At 50.1% G+C, this 23,174-nt stretch overlaps 1 protein-coding gene across 2 annotated transcripts in view; it reads left to right on the forward strand.

Moving 5' to 3' along the window:
- Positions 1 to 6,097: 6,097 nt before the first annotated feature.
- Positions 6,098 to 23,174, forward strand: part of LOC147099484 (uncharacterized) — a 77,173-nt gene continuing 60,096 nt past the window's right edge. For both annotated transcript variants that reach the window (XM_085969661.1, XM_085969664.1), the window contains exon 1: positions 6,098 to 6,296. The gene's annotated coding sequence lies outside the window, so the exon portion shown is untranslated. The remainder of the gene's footprint in view (positions 6,297 to 23,174) is intronic.

The following is a 23,174-nucleotide window of genomic DNA, read 5'->3' on the forward strand; positions in this document are numbered from 1 at the left end:
TACCTGTTAACAGGTAGTTAATTGGCACTAATCCCCTTCCCGCCTCGGGGAGGCGGCTCCCAGCACAGGTCGGGTACCCCGCTGACATGAATCAGTCATCCATGAAAGAAAAACTTATGAAATAATACTGAGCAGCCTGCGGGTGGCGCTGTCCAGGGAGAGTATAAATACTCAGGCACGGGCCCAGCTTGCGCAGGACATTCTTAACAGGAACTAGTGAAGGACACAACTAGACCTCCATGTTGTAAAACAGTTGATTAAAGCTTTGTTTAATGCTTAGACCAAGTGCCGAGTCATTTCCTTACGTCACCCGCCTCCTGGGGCATTGGCACGGAGGCGGGTTGGGGGCGGGATGGGTTCCTGCCTCCCCGATTCTGCAATTTTCCCACCACTCCCGCCTCCAAACCCGCCTCCTCGGGGCTTGGAAAATCGAGCCCCATAGGGTTAACATTTCAGGTCAATGACCTTTCATCAGAACATAGGAGATGATTTAACTCTGTTTGCTTTCCCATCGGGATCACTCGATAGCAGTCACAAACAAGAACCCGCCGGTATTTCTTTCCCCTCTCCCCGGCCAGCTGTGGTTCCCCTTCCGCCACCCTACCTAAGACCAGGTAACTCAGTGTGGACTAGGGATCAGCTCTGGTAAACACTTACACATCAATAGCACTCAGTACCATGAGGTTAGCTTCCATTTCTAGAGGAATAGAATTGAAAATAAGTGGTTATGTTAAACTTGTATAGAACCTTGGTTAGACCACACTTGGAGTGCTGTGAACAGTTCTGCTCTCCATAATATGAAAAAGATATAGAGGCACTGGAGAAGGTGCAAAAAATATTTAAATGCATGATACCAGAACTGAGAAATTATACCCATCAGGAAAGATTGAATAGGCTAGAACAGAAAAGGCTGAAGGGTGACCTGCTAGAGGTCTACAAGATTATGAAAGGAACTGATAGGGTAGATGTGGAGGAGAAGTTTCCACTTTCGGGGGAGACCAACACTCAGGGCCATAAATAGTCACCAATAAATCCAATAAGGAATTCAGGAGAAACTTATTTACCCATAGAGTGGTTAGAAAGTAGAACGCACTACCACAAGGAGTGGTTGAGGCAAATAGCAGAGATGCATTTAAGGGGATGCTAGATAGAAGGGATAGAAAGATATATTGATGGGGTGAGATGAAGAGGGCTGGGAGGAGGCTCGGGTGGAGCATAAACACCGGAATTCACCATCTAGACTCATCTTTTGTTTCTTAACTTGTCCCATTACCATCTCCTTTTGCCTCGCACCATCATCCCTTTCGTCTCTTAATCTCTCCTGCCTTCCAGCCTATCACAGACCTTCCCTTTGGTTCTTTCCTCCCCTCCCCCCTTTCCTGGCCCCTACACTTGCTTAAAAACCTGTTGCATCTCCAACTTTTTCCAGTTCTGACGAAGGGTCATCGACCTGAAACGTTAACTCTGTTTCTCTCTCCACAGATGCTGCCTGACCTGCTGAGTATTTCCAGCATTTTCTGTTTTTATTACAGCAATAGACCAGATGGGCCGAATGGCCTGTTTCGGTGCTGTACATTCTATGTAATGTAATATCAGTTATGATTCACTCCCCCCTCCTCCTGAAACTTGTGCTGCACTCCCTCCAAAAGCAAGTTGTCTTGTCTGTCCCAGTTAGATTCACTTTGTGGTGTCTTCGCCACTCTGCAGTGGTGATCAGTAAACTCCAGTCTCTACAGGACAGATTGCTTCAGTTCTCAAAGTTATCTCTTTCTTCAAATCAGCTACACAGAATCTTCTTTCTCTGTCTCTTAATGAATGAGTGTCAACTTTTCCAGCCATTAACAACTCCCTATCTCTGTAATCTCCTCCAGCCCCACAACCCCCCCCCCCCCCCGAGATCTCTGCGTTCCTCTAATTCTGCCCTCGTGAGCATCCCTGATTATAATCGCTCCACCATTGGCGGCCGTGCCTTCAGCTGCCTAGGCCCTAAGCTCTGGGATTCTCCCACACGAAACCTCTGCCTCATTACTTCTCTTTCCTCCTTTAAGATGCCTACCTCTTTGACCAAGCTTCTCTGCCCTAATATCTCCTTCTGTGGCTCGATGTCAAATTTTGTTCGATAACGCTCCTGTGAAGCGCCTTGGGATGTTTTCCTACGTTAAAGGCGCTATATAAATACAAGTTGTTGTTGTTGCGACTCTTGCGAGGCCATGGCGGCATTTGAAAACAAGGATGAGAATTTTAAAACCGAGGCATTGCTTAACCAGGAGCATAAGATAATCACGTCCCAATACAGTAGAACTATCAGTCACTAACCATCTTCGCACCTCGCATTGCTGCGCTTCTGAAGTGGGAAATGAGAAATTAATAACTACAAGGCCTGCCTTATGTTTCTTTTATTGTACCAGCATGCTGATGAGGTTTGGCGATGTGTCTGAGCTGGCCTTTTATTTTTAGTGTGTGGGTGAGTTCGGTGAGTGAAATGGAAGAAGAGAGAGAGAGAGAGACAGTATCTCGCCTGACCTGACGCCACCTGTGAAATCCAGTAATACTTGCATAATACTTCCAGATATGAAGCGGGGAGTTCCCCGCGGGGCTAGAAAAGGACCGATGTTGTTGTTTTTCTTCCCCCCTAATGACCCATCCGCTCCTGAAAGAAGAGTCCCCTGCTGGGGTGCGTTTTTTCAGACGCACAGTTCTGCATTCCCTCAGGGACCCTCCTTCTTGCATTAGGCTAACCAGTGTGCACCAACAAGCAACTAGACACGCACTGGCATGACACTGAAGCCGGGCACTAATGTCTGCGCTCAAGGACCTTTCTGGACAGGGTCACTGGAGAGCGCTCAGTGGGAAGAACGATGGTTGATTTAAGAACAAAAGAACATAAGAATTGGGAGCAGGAGTCGGCCATGCGGCCCCTCGAGCCTGCTCCGCCATTCAATAAGATCATGGCTGATCTTCGACCTCAACTCCACCTTCCTGCCCGATCTCCATGTTCCTTGATTCCGCTAGAGTCCAAAAATCTATCGATCTCAGCCTGACAATGTCAACCGTGGCTCAGAGCCTCTGAGTCAAGAAGGTTGTGGGTTCAAGTCCCACTCCAGAGGCTTGATCACACAAATCCAGGCTGACACTCCCAGCGCAGTGCTGAGGGAGCGCTGCACTGTCGGAGGTGCCGACTTTTGGATGAGACGTTAAACCGAGGCCCCGTCTACTCTCTCAGGTGGATGTAAAAGATCCCATAGCACTATTTCGAAGAAGAGCAGGGGAGTTCTCCCCGGTGTCCTGGCCAATATTTATCCCTCAACCAACATCACTAAAAAAACAGATTATCTAGTCATTATCACATTGCTGTTTGTGGGAGCTTGCTGTGCGCAAATTGGCTGCTGCTTTTCCTACATTACAACGCTGACTACACTTCAAAAAGTACTTCATTGGCTGTAAAGCGCTTTGGGATGTCCGGTGGTTGTGAAAGGTGCTATAGAAATGCAAGCCTTTCTTTTTGAATATACTCAACGATTCAGCATCCACAGCCCTTTGCGGTAGAGAATTCCACCATCCCCTCCCAGCCCAGGGCCATTAACATTAATCGGTACCCTGCCCCCTCCTCCCATGACACTGGTGCCTCATGAAAGACCAGGAACAGAACCCCAAACCAGTCAACTTGAAAATTTAGACAACCAACTGGTACTGTACAGGGTGATGGGAGTGATATTAGATGGAGAAATGCAAGTAATATAGGAGAGGGCATTGAGAGTAATATTGAAGGGGACAATGAGAGTTATAGGGAAATTAAAGTGATGTTGGATAGAACAATGAAACGAATATTGGATGGATACAACAGGAGTAATGTTAGATGGGGCAATAATCACAGAATGATACAGCACAGAAGGAGGCCATTTGGCCCATCGTGCCTGTGCCAGCTCTTTGTTAGAGCTATTCAATTAGTCCCATTCCCCCTGCTCTTTCCCCATAGCCCTGTACATTTTTTTCCCATTCAAGTATTTATCCAATTCTCTTTGGAGCGTTACTGTTGAATCTGCTTCCACCGCCCTTTCAGACAGCGCATTCCAGATGACAAAGTGTGATATTGGATGGGACAAGAGTGATCGGAATGTGGGCAATCAGAGCAGGTGTCAGCTGTGGCTCAGTCGGATGCACTGTCACCTCTGAGTCAGAAGGTCATGGATGACGTAATATAGCTCACTACGCACTTGGTTCGAGTATAAAGCAAGGCTTTAATCAACTTGTTTCAGAACATGGAGGTCTAGTTGTACTCTACTAGTTCCTTGTCTTACAAAATGTCCCTGGGCAAGCTGGGGCCCACGCCCGAGTATTTATACTCCTTGGACGGCACCACCAGCTGGCCGTCCAGTGTTATTTCATGAGTCATTTCTTGATGAATGATGAGATTTATAACAATGGGTTTAAGTTCCACACCAGAAATTGGAGCCCAATATTCTAGGCTGACACTCCGGGCTGGATTTCACCAGCCCCGAGGAGGCGGGTTTGGAGGCGGGACTGCTGGGAAAATGGGAAAAATTGGGAGCGGGTCCCAACCCCGCTCCCAACCCGCCTCCGAACCATCTTCCCGGGAGGCGGGTCCCCGACTCGCACAAGGACCCGTCTCCTCGAGGCGGGAAGGGGAATAGGGCCAATTAACTGCCTGTTGGCAGGTAGTTAACAGGCAGTTAAAAGGCTTTTCACCATTTTACGCCTGCTGATGCGGGCTTCCCGACGTCGGAAAACCCCGCCAGGGCCAGCGAGGCGAACAGTGGGTCTGCGGGGGTGAGAGGGGTAGAAATGTCAGCTGTAGAGGTGAGTGATGGGTGCAAGTGTGGACAGGTAAGTATGAGAGGTGAGTGTAAAGTGTTGGAGAAAGTTTCCTTTCCTTTGCTTCTTTCCGCAAGCTTCAACCTCTGAGGATCCGGAGGTGCCTCATCTCAATGGCAGAGATGACAGAATGGCTGCTGCATTCTCAGATGTAGCAGCCATCTGCTTTCTGCTGAGGAGAGAGGTCTTGGTGAGCCTGTGTGCAAGGGCTCACCTTAGAACAGAGATTGCCAGTGTTTGACAGTTTCTCAAAGCTGTCAAACGCTGCCAATTCATCTGTCAAAATTTTTTCGACATACGCTAACGTCATCTGTCACCGGCTTTCCCTTAATTGGCCGGTTAAGCCCGCAGGGGCAGGCTTAACAAGGCCAATCAAGGGAAAATAGGGTGGGTTGGTCAGACGTCGCTGGGGGCGGGACTGAAACCCGGAAACCAGAAGTCCCGCCTCCAGCACGTCTCCATTGAGAAAATCCAGCCCTCCAGTACAGTACTGAGGGAGTGCTGCACTGTCAGAGGTGCCGTCTTTTGGACGAGACGTTAAACCCTGGCTCGGTCTGCCCTCTCAGGTGGACCTATAAGATGCCACGGCACTATTTCGAAGAAGGACAGGGGAGTGCTCCGTGTTTATCCCCCAACCAACACCACCAAAACAGATTATCTGGTTATTATCACATTGCTGTTTGCGGGAGCTTGCTGTGCGCAAATCGGCTGCCGCGTTACGACATCCTAAAGCGCTTTACAGCCAATGGAGTCCCTTTAGAAGTGTAGCCACTGTTGTAACATAGGAAAAAACGGCAGCCTTCTTCAAAACAGTGCCGCGGGATATTTTACATCCACCCGAGAGGGCATAAGGAGCCTCGGTTTAACGTCTCATCCGAAAGACGGCACCTCCGACAGTGCAGCACTCCCTCGGTATTGCACTGGAGTGTCAGCCTAGATTTAGTGTGGTCAGGGTCTCTGGTGTAGGAATTCAAACCCACAACCTTCTGACTCAAAGGCAAAAGTAAAGCACCCGAATATGAAACAAATATAATCAGTGAATAATGTTGCCGGAGATCTCAGTATAGATTCAAGCCCTTTTTTTTTTCAACATTTGATAAATTTTGAAATCAATATAATTTCTGACATTTCTAATTCAGATTGCAATTGACCAACCTTCAGTTCCAAGGGACTCATATGCACCACCCTACTCCGCTGTGATTGGGTAGTATCGATGTCCATCAAGCCTTGCCCCTTTGTCCCACCCCCTCCCTTTCCCGGCTGGGGATGCAGTCCGCAGGCGCTGTTGAAAGAGGCTGGAAATAAAGTGGGAGAAAAAGTGTAGGCAGCGAGACGAGAGAATTTCAGGGGGGGAAAATAGGGATCGCGACTCACAGGAGGGCGGAGAACAGCTGCCTGCACACCAGCTGCAGGTACTTTTGCAAAAGTTCTTGCAGTTTAAAGCAGGCTGTGCAGACTTTTAGGTAAGAAATTGCTTATTTTAATATACAAGATTCTTTGTAAGAGTTTATAGTGGGCTGTTAGTGCAGTGCCAAGGAAAGTGCAGTCTGGATTCTGACAGTCTCTTGAGAATGACTTGGAGGGGGAAAATCGAACAAAAGCAGCTTTTTAAAAATTAGTTTGAAATATAATCATTTTAAAAAATGTACTCCTTTTCCCTCTGCGTTTTAAAAACTATTTTAAAATTGCCGGAGTGAGAATGAGATGCTACAGTGTTTTTTAATTTAATCTCACTATGGGATTTCAGATCCACTCCTTATTCCAGGCAACGGGAGCCAAATCCCTGATGTTGGGAAAATCCAGTCCCAATCCCTCATCAGACTTGATGCCTGCAGATAAAGGAGACCTCTTCAAACATCTCAGGGTGGGTTTTTTTTGTTGCTTACAGCATTTCAACCCAATCTGTTCTTTTAATATTTAAAAAAAAATCTCTAAACCAAAAAAGTTTCAATGATTTGCAGTTGTATTTGGGAGCCTTGAACAGGATGGGTGAGATCTGAGATACAGAAATGAATAATACTTCGAACTAGATCAAAAATCCTCACTTGTCACTTTTTTTTTGAAAGGTAGGGGAAAATAAATCCTCCCTCCCTCCTGGCGATATTAAAGAGAACTCCTGAAAGAACCATTATTGATTTCGGATTGTCTTTATAAAATGGTTTTACATGGCCCGCCCGCACTACCACATTCATTGGCAGCAGCACTGTCATAACTATTTTTAAATGTTATTTTTAAAAGAGATATTTATACTAACAGCTTTGTGAAGTGAGGCAGGTAGAAGTAGAATAGTAAATTCTCGCCCGCCCCCGCGCGCACACACACACGCACACACGAGGTTTTTAAGTTTTGGTTAACTCTGTCATTTGGGCAAGAATAGATCTCCTTTGTTCAAAATGAAGTTTGTTCAGAGGGAGACTAGTGGGTACCTGCTGGCGATGGGGAAACTTTTGTTTAATCAGCGGGTCACACACCCTGGTGTATCATCATTGCCAATCCCCTACGGTTGGATTCAAGCCCCAAAAACAGCCTCCATTACCTGTCTTAGGACACAATTTATACCGTTAATATTTTTTAAAATAATAATAATAATCAACTTTATTGTCATTGTTAGTGCACAAGTGCAGTACAACGAAATGTAGGCTTGCGGTTTCCGAGAGTGTACATTTTGATTTAGACATTTTGATCTCTAAACCAAAAGTTTCAATGATTCGCAGTTATATTGGGGAGCCTTGAACAGGATGGATGAGATCTGAGATACTGAAATGAACTGTCAGCTGTGGTTCAGTGGGTGGTACACTCACCTCTGAGTCATGCAGGTTGTGGGTTCAAGTCCCACTCCAGGGACTTAAGCACATAAAGCTAGGCTGATACTCCAGTGTAGTAGCCATGACAAAAAATTGGCCCTTAGTGTTAGGGGGGATTAAATATGTGGGGTTACAGGGTTACGGGGATAGGGCTTGTGTGGGATGGCTGTCGGTGTAGGGACCGGGTGCTAGGGTTTGGATGATCAGCCATGATCTCGTTGAATGGCGGAGCAGGCTCGAAGGGCCGAATGGCCTACTCCTGCTCCTATCTTCTATGTTTCTAGTACTGAGGGAGTGCTGCACTGTTGGAGGTGCCGTCTTTCGGATGAAGACATTAAATTGAGTGCCCCGTCTGCTCTCTCAGGTGGATGTAAAAAATCCCATGGCACTATTTCAAAGAAGAGCAGCGGCGTTCTCCCCGGTGTCAATATTTATTCCTCAACCACCACATAACAAAAACAGATTGCAAATTGGCTGCTGCGTTTCAACAGTGACTGTACTTCATTGGCTGCAAAGCGCTTTGAGACGTCCGGTGGTTGTGAAAGGCGCTATGGAAATGCAAGCCTTTTCTTTTTCTTTTTAATTTAATCTCACTCTGGGATTTCAGATCCTCTCCACATGGGAGCAGCTTCCAGCAAATCCAGTCCTAATCCCTCATCAGTTAGGTGGGAAAATTGCATGCAGTTCTTCCTGGAACAGGCAGATGGTAACTTCAGTGAGCTTGCCTGCCTATGGCGAGAGTTGATGATTGCGAAGCCGTTACTGCAGACTTATAAATAGCAATCAGCAGTTAATTTGAAGTGAAAGGCTGTGCTCCAGAAGTTAATTATATACAAATGCCATGTACAGTGCAACCGTGTTAAATTGCTAGCTGGGTCCAGATAGAACACTGGCATTTCAGAGTCTGACTGTGGGGAATCAGGTCAGTAGGAAAACGTGAATCTAATCGGGATTTCCATTCTGTGCAGTTGCATGCAAGTGGAACTTGCCGCCTTGGCTAGTGGGTGGATTAGTTTGCTCCGTTACAATGCTGGCTTCCTGGCAGCAAAGTCTGGTCTAAATCCCAGTCTCGGCTCGCATTCGCACAGCGCCTTCCCCTAGAGTGTGTGCAACGGCCAGGTTGTCTGAGAGAGGGACAGAAAGCAAACTAACCGTGCACGGTTGGGATTAGGGGGAGTTGGGAGGTGGTCTCTTCCAATACTGCTCAATTGTGTCTCCTGGTGGAGCAACAGTGGAACAGCACTGGAGGCACCTGCACCTTAACCCCCTGACCGTCCTCCAACATAAGCACATGGTGCGAGTACCGGCGTGCTAACAAAGGGACAGGAAGCGGTACAATTGTAGGAAAAAGTAATATTTCAAATTTCCAATGGTGATTTCACTGGCATTTTCCTTTTGATTTTTATACGTTGAAATATTATGCTGCCGATTGAAAATGTTAAAACTGAGAGTGACAGATTTTTGTTAGGCAAGAGATACGGAACCAAGGCGGGTAAATGGAGTTAAGATGCAGATCAGCCATGATCGAATTGAATGGCGGAACAGGCTTGAGGGGCTGAATGGCCTGCTCCTGTTCCTATGTCCTCTCTACCTCTCTTTCCTCTTTTAAGACGCTCCTTAAAACCTACCTCTTTGACCAAACTTTTGGTCACCTGCCCTAATATCTCCTTATGTGGCTCGGTGTCAAATGTTGTCTGATAACGCTCCTGTGAAGTGCCTTGGGATGTTTTAACTACGTTAAAGGCGCTATATAAATGCAAGCTGTTGTTGTTCCTATCGTCCATTCTGCTGAACAGGAATTATGTTTTGCATCAATCTATCTATATTATATTTGAAGTCTTGCATGTGGTGCACAATGTCCATATTACCCGTACTTCCTGCGTCACAATTTTATGCCAACATTTCCAATGTAAAAATTCAATGTCAACATTCGCCCGTCATGTTGCAATGGCAGACCGCCAGCCGCTAAGTGGCGCTGTTACACCTCATTCATCTGTTCCCCCACATCTGTGAAGTCCACACATTCTCAGGCCACTCATCAAGGTCTGGGAATCTCTTGTGCTGGGTCTGTCCCCACAACAAACTAGGACTTGCCACAGCTCCTAGGGGCCACTCTGCTCTGTGCCACTCAACTGAAAAACCCCTTTGCTGGGCTTGGCACCCCCCCCCCGCCCCCCATAACCCGCTTACAGGCAGCGGAGACCCAGCCATTCCCAGGCACCTTTCATAGAATCATAGAATCCTACAGCACAAAAGGAGGCCATTCTGCCCATCTTGCCTGTGCCGGCTCTTTGAAAGAACCATCTAATTAGTCCCACTCCCCTGCTCTTTCCTCACAGCCCTGCAAGTATTTATCCAATTCCTTTTTGAAAGTTACTGTTAAATCTGCTTCCACCACCCTTTCAGGCAGCGCGTTCCAGATCATAACAACTCGCTGCTTAAAAAACTTTCTCCTCATCCCCCCTCTGGTTCTTTTGCCAATTATCTTAAATCTGTGCCCTCAGGTCTTTTTTAATTATTTATTCGTGCACAGGATGTGGGCGTTACTGGCAATGTCAGCATTTATTGCCCATCCCTAATTGCCCTTGAGAAGGTGGTGGAACTGCGGCAGTCATTGTAGTGACGGTGCTGACTTTGTCGTAGCGGTTTGATACAACTGAGGGGCTCGCTAGGCCATTTCAGAGGGCAGTTAAGAGTCAACCACATTGCTGTGGGTCTGGGGTCACATAACGGCCAGACCGCGCAAGGGCAGCAGATTTCCTTCCCTAAAGGACATTAGTGAACCAGATGGGTTTTTATGACAATCTGGTAGTTTTATGGTCACCATTACTGGTGCTAGCTTTTTAATTCCAGATTTATTTAATAACTGAATTTAAATTCCCTCAGCTGCCAGGGTGGGATTTGAACTTGTGTCTTCGGATTAAGTAGTCCAGTAACATAACCTCCGTGCTACCGTACCCCAACCCTCAACCCGCCTGCCAGTGCAAACAGTTTCTCCTTATTTACTCTTATCAAAACCCCATATAATTTTGAACGCCTCTATTAAATCCCCCCTTAACCTTCTCTGCTCCAGGGAGAACAATCCCAGCTTCTCCAGTCCTCTCCACATCACTGAAGTCCCTCATCCCTGGTACCATTCTGGTAAATCTCCCCTGCATCCTCTCCAAGGTCTTGACATCCTTCCTAAAGTGTGGTGCCCAGAATCGAACACAGCCGAGGCCTAACCAGTGTTTTATAAAGGTTTAGCATAACTTCCTAGCTTTTGTGCTCTATTTTTCTTCTTAGGCAGTCCCTCGGTACCGAGGATGACTTGCTTCCACATTAAAAATGAGTTCTCAGGTGACTGATGAGTCCAATGCGGGACCTACAGTCTCTGTCATAGGTGGGGCAGACGGTGGTTGAAGGGGCGGGTGGGTGGGGTGCTTGGGTTGACGTGCGCTCCTTGCGCTGCTTGCGCTTGGCTTCCGCTTGCTCCCGGCGAAGAGACTCGAGGTGTTCGGCGCCTTCCCGGATGCTTCTCCTCCCCTTTGTGCGGTCTTGGGCCAGGGATTCCCAGGTGTCGGTGGAGATGTTGCACTTTTTCAAGGAGGCTTTGAGGGTGTCCTTGAAGTGTTTCCTCTGCCCACCTGGGGCTCTCTTGCCGTGTTGGAGCTCCGAGTAGAGCGCTTGTTTTGGGAGTCTCGTACCGGGCATGCGGACGATGTGGCCCGCCCATCCGAGCTAATCAAGCGTGGTAAAACCTTCGATGCTGGCGATGTTGGCCTGTGCCAAGTATTAATAAAGGCAAGGATCCTGTATGCTTTTTTAACTGGTCCTGCTGCCTTCAAGGATTAGTGTATGCGAATCCCCAGGTCTCACTGTTCCTGCAACGCCTTTATAATTGTACCATTCAGTTTATATTGGCTCTTCTCACTCTTCCTCCCAAAATGCTTCACTTTTACAATTATTAATGCTTGTGGCGCTTTGAAAACAGCTTTTTGATTTATCTGCCAAAGATCTGTCACAAAAAACAGATCGTTCCAGACCACCAGGCCCGTAACATTCAAAGGTGCCAAATCAGTGAGTACGGAAATAGAAACTCAAAAACCTATTGAGCTGGATTGTCCAGGTCTGTGGAACTGGGTCTCGGTCCATTTTTTATTCATTCGCAGGATGCGGGCATCTCCAGCAAGAGCCAACATTTTATTGCCCATCCCGAATTGCCCTTGAGAAAGTAGTGGTGGGACAACTGAGTGGCTTGTTCGGCCATTTCAGAGGGCAGTTAAGAGCCAACCACATATGCTGTGGATTTGGAGTCACATATCGGCCAGACCGGGTAAGGGCGGCGGATTTCCTTCCCTAAAGGACGTCAGTGAACCAGATGGGTTTTTACAATAATCTGGTAGTTTCATGTTCACCATCACTGATACTCGCTTTTTATTTCAGATTTACTGAATTTAAATTCTCTAGCTGTCGTGATGAGATTAGAACTCATGTCTCATGGATTGTTAGACCAGACCTACTATGATTACTAGTCCACTAACATAACCACTATGCTACCGTTCCCAGTATAGTTTGCTCATTCCTGACCCACAATATGCAATATTCATATTGAGCGTATTACTGTATAGCAATATATAGCCTACAGTTGGTTCCCGGGCGTGGGCAATCTCTCTGTCACTTGTGCTGCCCAACTTCCCCATTCCCTCATCCCTTTACCTCAACAACAACTTGCATTTATAGAATCAGAGAACAGAAGGAGGCCATTCGGCCCATCGAGTCTGTACCAGCTCTTTCGAAGAACAATCCAGTCAGTCCCACTCCCCCTGCCCTCGCTCTTTCCCCAGATCCCCTCAATTTTTTCTCCTTCAAGTATTTATCCAATTCCCTTTTGAAGGCTGCTATTGAATCTGTATCCACCGCCCCATCAGGCAGTGCATTCCAAATCCTAACCACTCGCTGCGTAAAAAAGTTTTGCCTCGCGTCGCCTCCGGTTCTTTTGCCAATCACTTTCAATCTGTGCCCTTTGGTTATCAACCCTTCCGCCATTGGAAACAGTTTCTCTGTATTTACTCTATCTAAACCCTTCATGATTTTGAACACCTCCATCAAATCTCCTCTTAGCCTTCTCTGCTCCAGGGAGAACAACCCCAGCTTCTCCAGTCTATCCACGTAACTGTAATCCCTCATCCTTGGAACCATTCTGGTAAATATATAACGCCTATAATGTAGTAAAACATCCTAAGGCACTTCACAGGAGCGTTATCAAACAAAATTTGTCACCAAACCACATAAGGAAATATTAGGCCAGGCGACTAAAAGCTTGGTCAAAGAGGTAGGTTTTATGGTGAGTCTTAAAGGAGGAGAGAGAGGTGGAGAGGCGGAGAGGTTTAGGGAGGAAATTCCAGAGCTTAGGACCTCGGCAGCTGAAGGCACAGCCGTCAATGGTGAAGCGATTAAAATCAGGGGAAGCGCAAGAGGGCAGAATTAGAGGCGCGCAGAGACCTCCGAGGGTTGTGGGGCTGTAGGAGGTTACAGAGATAGGGAGGGGACAAGGGTATGGAGGGATTTGAAAACAAGGTTGAGAATTTTAAAATCGAGGCGTTGCCGGACCGGGAGTCAGTGTAGGTCAGTGAGTACGGGGGGCGTGGGGGGAAGGGGGATGGGTGAGCGGGAACCTCTGACCCAACATGCTTAAGAGTGAAGCAGATATATATAGGTCTATGAACCTGTGATTTAGTTTTAATCCATGGATTGCTGGCAGGTCCAGAGAAATCGCAACCGCCCTGGTCCAGCCAGTTTTATAGGCTTTCAGCTCACACACCATAACACTCAACTAAATGCTAAAACTGCAGTACAGGAAACTCTCGATTTACCAGCACCTAAATAACCGGAAGTCTCTGTTAACCGGCAAAATTCAGGAGTAGGTTCAGGTAAGTTTTACTTCATATTAGTGGCCGTTCCTGGATCTGTGGCTGTGTATCCGGGGTTCATGCACCTGTTGCTAAGCAACAGGGATGCTTGGTCTGTGGCCGGGGTTCCTGCACCAGTTGCTAAGCAACAGGGAAGCCTGGATTTGTTGCTGTGTAAGGAGCTCTCGTACCTTTTACAATACCTCTCTGTAATCCGGACTTTTTGATAAACTGGCACCACGCCGGTCCCGTTGGTGCCGGGTAAAAAAGAGCTTCCTGTAATATTACTCCTGTGTGCAGCACCGGTGGGACATCTTTCTACATTAAAGGCCCGAGATAACTACAAGTTGCTGTTGTCAAATATCAGCAGCAGATGAATTATTAACGAACAAAAGCCACAAAAGTAAACACTTGAAATGCAGTCTGAATTCAAAACCGAACATTGGCCGCACTGGAGGCTCCGAGATAAAGACACCGGGCAGGATTTTCATTGGGCCGTGGAGGCGGGATTGGAGGCGTGTGGGGGGTTAAAATCGCAAAATCGGGGGGCACAAACCCATCCCGCCCCCAACCCGCCTCCATGCCAGTTTCAAAGGAGGCGGATACCCGACCTGTGCTGAGAGCCGCCTCCCCGAGGCAGGAAGGGGATTAGTGCCAATTAACTGCCTGTTAACAGGTAGTTAACAGGCAGTTTTTAGCCTAATCCCTATTTTTATTGCTGAAGTGTGGGATTCCCGACGGCTCCAACCCACGCCAAGTTAGCGAGGCGGACCGTCAGGCTGAAGGGCTTGGAGGATTCGAGATGTCCGGTGTTCAGGTGAGTGATGGGTGCATGAGTGCAGAGGTAAGTGTGTTTGGTGTGTGTAAAGTGTTTAAAGAAGTTTAATTACCTTTACAGCCTTCCTTCCTTCAGGTCTCGGGAGTCCCTCATCTCACCGGCACCGAAAGCAGAATGGACGCGAGCTGTCAAAGGTTGCAGCATTCAGCTTTCTGTTCTGGAGAGATCTCTAAATCAGCCTGAGAGGAAGGAATTAACTTGGAGTACAGATTGTCAGTGTTTGACAGCTTCAAACAGCTGTCAAACGCTGATATTTCATCTGTCAAAAGCTCTTGATAGATGAAATGTCAATCTGTGACGTCACCTGTTGCCGGGTGGCCCTTAATTGGCCTGCTGAGCCCGCTGGGCGGGCTCAACAAGGTCAATCAAGTGAAAATCGAGTGGGTTGGCCACAACTTGATGGAGGCGGGACTACAACCCCGAAAGTTGTAGCCCCGCCTCCTACACGCCTCCAGTATCAAAATCCAGCCCGCCAAGTCTGACGTCCGTGAATTAATGTTCTGGCCAGTTTTATATTGAAGTACATGTAATCAGCGAAAGCCCGCAGTCACGATCACTATTCAGCCCCCTTGCTGAAAGTCTTCCACAGTTGAATAGCCCGCTGACCAATGTTTCCTTCTAATCTTTTGTTTCCTGTGCGGTCCCTTTAAGTTTGCCGCGCGGTACCTCTTCCAGCTTGTGAGCAGCCTGCGGAGGTCCTCTGGATTGCTGCGCGGCTGCGCGACTTAGGGGGGAACGTTGCTGCTGTCACGTCCTTAGCCGAACACAGGAAAGAACAAACTTATATTAACTTATTTATTAAAAGACAGAAAGACTTGCATTTCTGTAGCGCCTTTCATAATCACCAAACGTGCCAGAGCACTTTACAGCCAATGAAGTACTTTTTTTGAAGTGTCGCCACTGTTGTAGAAACATAGAAACATGGAAACATGGAAAAATAGGAGCAGGAGTCGGCCATTTGGCCCTTCGAGTCTGCTCCGCCATTCAATATGATCATGGCTGATCCTCTATCTCAATACCATATTCCCGCTCTCTTCCCATACCCCTTGATGCCTTTTGTGTCTAGAAATCTATCTATCTCCTTCTTAAATAAATTGTAATGTAGGAAACGCTGCAGCCAATTTGTGCACAGCAAGCTCCCACAAACAGCAATGTGATAATGACCGGATCATCTGTTTTTAGTGATGTTGATTGAGGGATAAATATTGGCCCCAGGACACCAGGGAGAACTCCCCCTGCTCTTCTTCGAAATAGTGGCCATGGGATCTTTTACGTCCACCTGAGAGGGCAGACGGGGCCTCGGTTTAACGTCTCATCCGAAACACTCTCTATGTCTCATCCGAAAGGCTCTTATCCAGCCTCCCGGACACCTGCTTCTAATGAATTACTTTTGCAGTACTGTTGTTGAATAGGCGCGTGCGCTTTGCCAGGACGGACAGTGAGATCTCACAAGCAGCAAATAAGGCGTGTGATAAAATGTTGCTCGCCAGGACAGCAAGAGACCTCCCTGCTCATTTTCCAATGGTGCTGTGGGATCATCAACGCCCACCTGAAGAGCCACTAGGCTCAACGTCTAATTATGGAGACCAGCACCTCCAACAGTGCGGCACTCCCTCAGCGCTGCACTGGAGTGTCAGCCTAGATTATGCGCTCAAGTCCCGGAGTGGGGCTTGAACCCATGACCGGAAGGCAAGTGTGCCACCAATTGAGTCAAGCTGATACCTCAAGGGGGGTGGTGGCGGGGAGTGCAATTTTAACGGGATCGGATCAGCCACTCGTTTTACATGGCGTCGATGGAAAGTTAAATCAGGCGGCCAATCTGATTGTGTCCGATTTGCCACCGGGAGACTTGAGTTAAAATTACCCCCCTCCCACCACCCTCCCCATCCCCCCCCCCCCCCCCCGCCCCAGGGCGGAACAATCGTCGAGCAGTGCTGTAAATCCACACCCAGCAGGGAGTCGATGACTTCAGGAGAAAAGGGGAACATATCCTATTAAAACAAAATTGTAGGTAGGAACAGGAGGAGGCCATTCAGCCCCTCGAGCCTGCTCCGCCATTCAATGAGATCATGGCTGATCTGCGACCTAATTCCATATACCCGCCTTTGGCCCATATCCCTTAATACCTTTGGTTAACAGAAAGCTATCAATCTCCGATTTAACATTAACAATTGACCCAGCATCAATTGCCGTTTGCGGAAGAGAGTTCCAAACTTCTACCACCCTTTGTGTGTAGAAGTGTTTCCTAATTTCACTCCTGAAAGGTCTGGCTGTAATTTTTAGACTCTGCCCCCTCGTCCTAGACTCCCCAACCAGCAGAAATAGTTTCTCTCTATCTACCCTATCAGTTCCACTTCATATCTTGAAAACTTCGATCAGATCACCCCTTAACCTTCTAAATTCTAGGGAATACAACCCGAGTTTGTGTAATCTCTCCTCGTAACGTAACCCTTGAAGTCCGGGTATCATTCTGGTAAACCTACGCTGCACTCCCTCCAAGGTCAATATATCCTTCCTAAGGTGTGGTGCCCAGAACTGCTCACAGTGCTCCAGGTGTGGTCTGACCAGGGTTTTGTACAGTAAACAACTCGCTTGTAATTCACTTCAACTGTAAACACTTCCCTTCCGGTACTCCTCCATTATCTCTCGGTCCTATTTCTATTCTTAACCTTCATTTTTCACTTTCTTCCTGTTGATCTAACCCAATTGATCTTCTCCATACTGAGTTTTTTTTCAGCCCGGAAACGGGGTGAAACAAGTTAAATTTGGTGACTATTTTAAACCAAACATTAGCGAGACTCCGTATGAGTGAGATTTGCGAGGTATGCCTCTGGTACTGGAAGAAGCTTCATATCCTGCATGTGTCAAAGTTCACCAGCCAGATTGGATGACCTCATTCCTTAAGCCCTCCAGGCATGAACATTCTGACTGACTTTTACTCCACCCCACCCCGACCCCCCCCCTCCAACCTCCCTAAAAAATTCAATCTGAGAACATGCTCTCGCCTGGAAAGCTTTATCTTGTCTGATGCATTGCGTGAGACAGTAAAACTAAGCAAGAGTTCAGACGTGGTTGCAACACGACCGAGTGCATTCTCATGATCTCATAAACCACCAGAGCTTGGCTTATGGGATAATTACTTTTTTGCGGTTTTATCAAATTCATCCTGGGCCAAGGCTCATTTCACATCCTGTCACCAGCTCCCGTATAACCCGTGCCCCCACTGCTCTCTTCTCCAGATTGATTCCTGGGACGAAAGGGTTGTCCCGTGAGGAGAGAGTGAGTAGAATGGTCCTACATTCTCTCGAGCTTAGAAGAGTGAGAGGTGATCTCATTAAAACATTGTGGGCTAAAAATGGAGTCGCGCCCCCTTTGGGGCGCTAACTTCACCGGGGCGCTACTTTTAGCGCCCCGGAAAAAGTAGCGCCCCCGCGACCGAAATTGAGTGGTTGTGCCCTAAGCGGGAAGCGAGGCACTACTGGAAGCGCCCCGCCTCCCTCTTGGGGCGCTCCGAGGGAATATCGCGGCGCTACGTGCCGCGGTATTGCAGGCCTTCCTCCCCTTCTTAAAGGGGGACCCAGGGCTCAGCTGGGCCCCTGGGGATCAGGAGTGTTGGCAAAAGAGCCCGGCACTCAAGAGAAGTGCCAGGCCCCTGGAGCGCAGCCGGCACTCCGCAGGGGGGCGGGTAAGGAGACCGGGGACGGGAGCGGAGGCAGGTGCTGGCAGGCGGCCAGCAACAAAAATGGCCGCCCGGCACCTCACCTTTAAATAGCGCCGCCCCGGCTGCAGGTAGGCCCCCCTGACCCTGGTCGGACATAGCGTCCGGCGGTAAGTCAGGGGGCGCTCCCGAAGATCGTGGCCGCGGCACTGCACACGGCGATGACGTTATCGCCGGACATACAGCGCCGTGGGGCTCTAACGGTTACCGCCGCCGCTAACCTCCCGCTGAATTCCGTGGGGGGCGTTGGCGGCACCGCGCCCGGGCGCTAGCTGCTTTGCGCCCTGTTAGTGCCCTCTTAGGGCACTAACAGGAGGCACAAAGCAATCCAATTTTTCCCCCATAACATTCTTAGAGGGCTTGACAGGGTAGATGCTGGGAGAATGTTGCCCCTGGCTGGAGAGTCTATGTGGTAAACCACTGTTTGTATTCCACTGTGTACATGCCTCGACATGCCTCGGCTGACTCCTCCCACAAGTCCTAGTATAAAGGTGACTGCTCCCCAGCCCCTTTGTATTCTGGACCGGTCGACCACTCGAGGCAGACCTTCATTCTTTTGTTAATAAAAGCCTTTAGTTACTCTCTTAACTCTCAGTCTTTTATGAGTAATTGATAGCGCATCAGTCTAGAACTAGTGGGTCATAGGATAAGGGGTCGGCCATTTAGGACTGAGGTGAGGAGAAATTTCTTCACTCAGACGATGGCGAAGCTTTGGAATTCTCTACCCCAGGGGGCTGTGGATGCTCAGTCGTTGAGTATATTCAAGGCTGGGATCGATAGATTTATGGATACTAAGAGAATCGAGGGATATGGGGATTGGGCGGGAAAGTGGAGTTGAGGTCGAAGGTCAACCACGATCTTATTAAATGGCGGAGCAGGCTCGAGGGGCCGTATGGCCAACTCCTGCTTCTATTACTTATGTTCTTCACAGGGAAGGTCGGACTCCCTGCCCTGCGAGTCTTGTGCTTACTGACCTTATCCTTTCAGCACTTCATTTTCTAGCAGCTGTCAGTGGGCAGGTTACTGTATTGGCCAGCGCCGGTCAGTTAATCTGCATGTTGCGAGGTATCAGTGCGACAGGCAGCAGGTCTTACTGCAGTCGGGTAACTATTATACATTGAACAGCAGTTGAATTGGAGTCGCAAGTGTTGGCTCTACGATTTCAATAAAGTGAAATGGAGGGTGTGTGAAATTTTCATACTATGTCCACTTGAACGGTCAAAAAAAAACACTGTACAATTATCGCTTTTGCCCATCCCGACCTGGTTAGTGAATGGAAAGATAACCACTTGCATTTACGTATCAGACAAGACATCCCAAGGTACAGACTTGTAGCTGGAGGAAGAGAACATTAAGCCAGGAGGAAGAGTTTAGATGGGGTTGTGGCGTTGCCACATTGGGGAAACACTGTGTGTATGTAGATAAACCTGTATAATCCCCTTTTAACTGCTGTATTCCCCTCCCCCCGCAAGACAGTTGTAAGCTGAGAGGAATAAGGCACGTTCAGACTTGCCTGCTGCTGATAGAAGGAAAACCAATCAGGTTCCAGCAGGTGACCAATCCGTGAGTCATCACAGGTTTGCGGGTTTCACGAATTCAGTACTGTATTGTGAGAGTTGGAGTAAAGACCTATTTCTTGTAGCTCGCTGTGTTGCCTATTTCTTTACGCGGGAGACCGTAGTCCCCCACATTGGTGACCCCGAATGTCGGCGGCCGAAGCCCCCGACTCACGTAGCCCTACAGAGGCCAGCAACGACCCAATGGCAACCAGCAGCAGCCTGATGTCGGCCGGCGCCGCGTCCTTGAAGCTCCCCACCTTCTGGGAACACCAAGCACCAGCTTGGTTCGCGCACTCGGAGGCCCAATTCACCCTTCGCAGGGTTCAAGACGATGAAGAAAGGTACCTCCACGTAGTCTCAGCACTAGCAAGCTCTACCGCCGCCGAAGTTCTCGACCTGCTGGGGAACCCACCACAGACCGGCAAGTACTCAACCATTAAGGGCCGCTTGCTGCAGGCTTGCGGCCTGTCCAAGGAGGAGAGGGCCCGCAGGCTTCTCTCACTACCAGGCCTCGGCGATTCTACCCCGACCCAGTTGATGAGCCGGATGCTTGCACTCCTGGGCTCTGAACCGCAGTGCTTTTTGTTTCGGGCCCTTTTCCTCAGCCTGCTTCCTCAGCAGGTACAGACTGCCCTCGCGGGGTCCCCGATCACGGACTGCGTACAACTGGCAGCCGCCACGGACAAAGTTTTCGCCGTCGCCCAACTCGGCTGTGCAGCCGCGAGGCTCCCCGACACCACCGAGCGCGCGCTGCCACGCCAGGCCGCAGAACTATGCTACTACCACGTGCATTTCAGCCACAAGGCCCAACGCTGCAGAGCACCCTGCTCTTTTGATCAAACCAAGATGGCCGCCCGGCCCAACGCACCAGCTCCGCGCCGCCGCCTAGGCCCGCTCGACCGCACCCCCGCCGCCACGATGGCCATCGGCACCGCAGGTAAACTGCTGTACATAACCGACTCTCTTTCAGGGCGCAGATTCCTTTGCGACACCGGAGCCCAATGCAGCATCATTCCTGCCTCCCAGCTCGACATCCAGGCAGGCCGCAGCGGCCCACCCCTCGTGGCGGCAAATGGCGCAGCCATCGCTACTTTCGGAAAGCGACGGGCCGAGGTTTGTTTCAACGGCCAGCGATTTACGTGGGATTTCGTGACGGCCTCGGTGGCACATCCTTTGCTGGGCGCCAATTTTCTTTGCGCCCACGGACTCCTGGTCGACATCCGCGACAGGCGCCTGATCGACGCAGCAACTTTCGCTTCACTGGCCTGCCAGCAGAGCAACAGCCCGGCCCTCGTCGGGTCCTGCTCCGCCCCGGCGCATGACGACTACGCCTGCCTACTCGCAGATTTCCCGAGGCTCACACAACCGACCTTCTCAGCCGCGGCAGCCAAGCATGGGGTCGAGCACCACATCGCCACTACGGGACCACCAGTGTTCACTTGAGCCAGACGCCTGGACCCAGCCAAGATGGCGGTGGCCAAGGAAGATTTCGCCACGATAGTAAAACTGGGCATCATCCGCCGCTCGAACAGCCCTTGGTCGTCCCCCCTCCACATTGTGCCCAAGCCAGGCGGTGGCTGGCGCCCCTGCGGCGACTACAGACGGCTCAACGACGCCACCACGCCCGATAGATACCCATTCCGCACATCCAAGACTTCTCGGCACACCTAGCAGGAAAGTCCGTCTTTTCCAAGGTCGACCTGATTCGCGGCTACCATCAGGTCCCCGTCCACCACGCAGACGTCCAGAAGACGGCGGTCATTACCCCCTTCGGACTGTTCGAGTTCCTGCGCATGCCCTTCGGGCTTAAGAACGCCGCACAGGCCTTCCAACGGCTCATGGACTCCGTCCTACGGGACCTGAGCTTCCTGTTCGTCTATCTGGACGATATCCTCGTGGCCAGTACCAGCAAGGCCGAGCACATCGCGCATTTGCGCTCCCTTTTCCAGCGCCTCAGCCAACACGGGCTAATCGTCAACCCGGCCAAATGCCAGTTCGGAGCAGCCCAAATTGACTTTCTCAGCCACAGAATCTCGCCAAGGGGAGCCATTCCCCTACCTTCCAAGGTGCAGGCGGTGGCGGATTTTCCCCAGCCCACCTCGGTTAAGGCGCTGCAGGAATTTTTGGGGATGGTCAATTTCTATCACCGGTTCATGCCCAAGGCCGCCGCACTCATGCGCCCCCTCTACGAAGCCACCAGGGGCAAAACGGGCAAAGAGCAACTCACCTGGTCCAGCGAGATGGCGACAGCCTTCCACCAGACCAAAAGCGCCTTGGCCAACGCCACACTACTGGCCCACCCCATCCCGGGCGCCAAGACCGCCCTCACCACGGACGCCTCGGATTACGCCGTCAGCGCCGTCCAGCAACAGTGGGTCGAAGGCGCGTGGCAGCCACTGGCATTTTTCAGCCGACAGCTGCGCAAGAATGAGCAGGCCTACAGCACGTTCGACAGAAAGCTCCTGGCCCTGTTCCTGGCAATCCGGCACTTCCGTTTCCTTCTGGAAGGCCGGCCATTCACCGCATTCGTGGACCACAAGCCGCTCACTTTCGCCATGGCCAAAGTAACCGAACCCTGGTCCGCGCGCCAACAGCGCCAACTCAACTTCATCTCAGAGTTCACCACGGACATCCGCCACGTCGCCGGCAAGGACAATTGGGTGGCCGACTGCGCCTCAAGACCCTCGCTCCACGCAGTGCACCTGGGCATCGACTACGCCAGCATGGCAAGAGACCAGGCTGCCGACGTGGAGATCCAGGCCCTCAGGACGTCAACTACCAGCCTCACCCTGGCCGACATCCACTTCCACGCAGCCGGCACAACCCTCCTGTGCGACGTCTCAGTCCCCTCGCCTAGGCCGGTCGTTACATCCGCCTGGCGCAAGCGAGTTTTCGACATCATCCACGGCCTCTCACATCCAGGGATGCGTGCGTCTCAGAAACTTATGTACGCCAAGTTCGTCTGGTCTGGACTCCACAAGGATGTGAGAGACTGGACCAACATATGCGTGCCGTGTCAGCGCGCTAAGGTCCAGCAGCACACCAAGGCGCCATTGGAGTGTTTCCCGGTGCCCGAGAGGCGTTTCGACCACGTCCACGTCGATCTGGTAGGCCCCTTGCCGCTGTCACACGGTTTTACACACCTGCTCACGATCGTCGACCGCACCACCAGATGGCCCGAGGTGGTTCCCCTCGCCTCCACCACCACGACCGACGTCGCGCGAGCATTCGTCTCGACATGGGTGGCCCGGTTCGGCGTGCCGACCGACATATCCTCGGACAGAGGCCCCCAGTTCACCTCCCACTTGTGGAATGCCATCATCGCCGGCCTCGGCACCAAGTTGCACAGGACAACAGCCTACCACCCGCAGGCCAACGGGCTCTGCGAGCGCTTTCATCGTTCTTTGAAAGCCTCCCTCCACGCCAGCCTGGTCGACACCAGCTGGATCGACAAACTACCCTGGGTTCTCCTGGGATTGCGTACCACGCCCAAAGAGGACCTCTGCGCCTCTGCGGCCGAGATGGTCTACG

The sequence above is a fragment of the Somniosus microcephalus genome, chromosome 28 (genome assembly GCF_052327205.1).
Source record: "Somniosus microcephalus isolate GS21.2 chromosome 28, FLI_Smic_1.0, whole genome shotgun sequence".
Taxonomy (NCBI): Eukaryota; Metazoa; Chordata; class Chondrichthyes; order Squaliformes; family Somniosidae; genus Somniosus; species Somniosus microcephalus.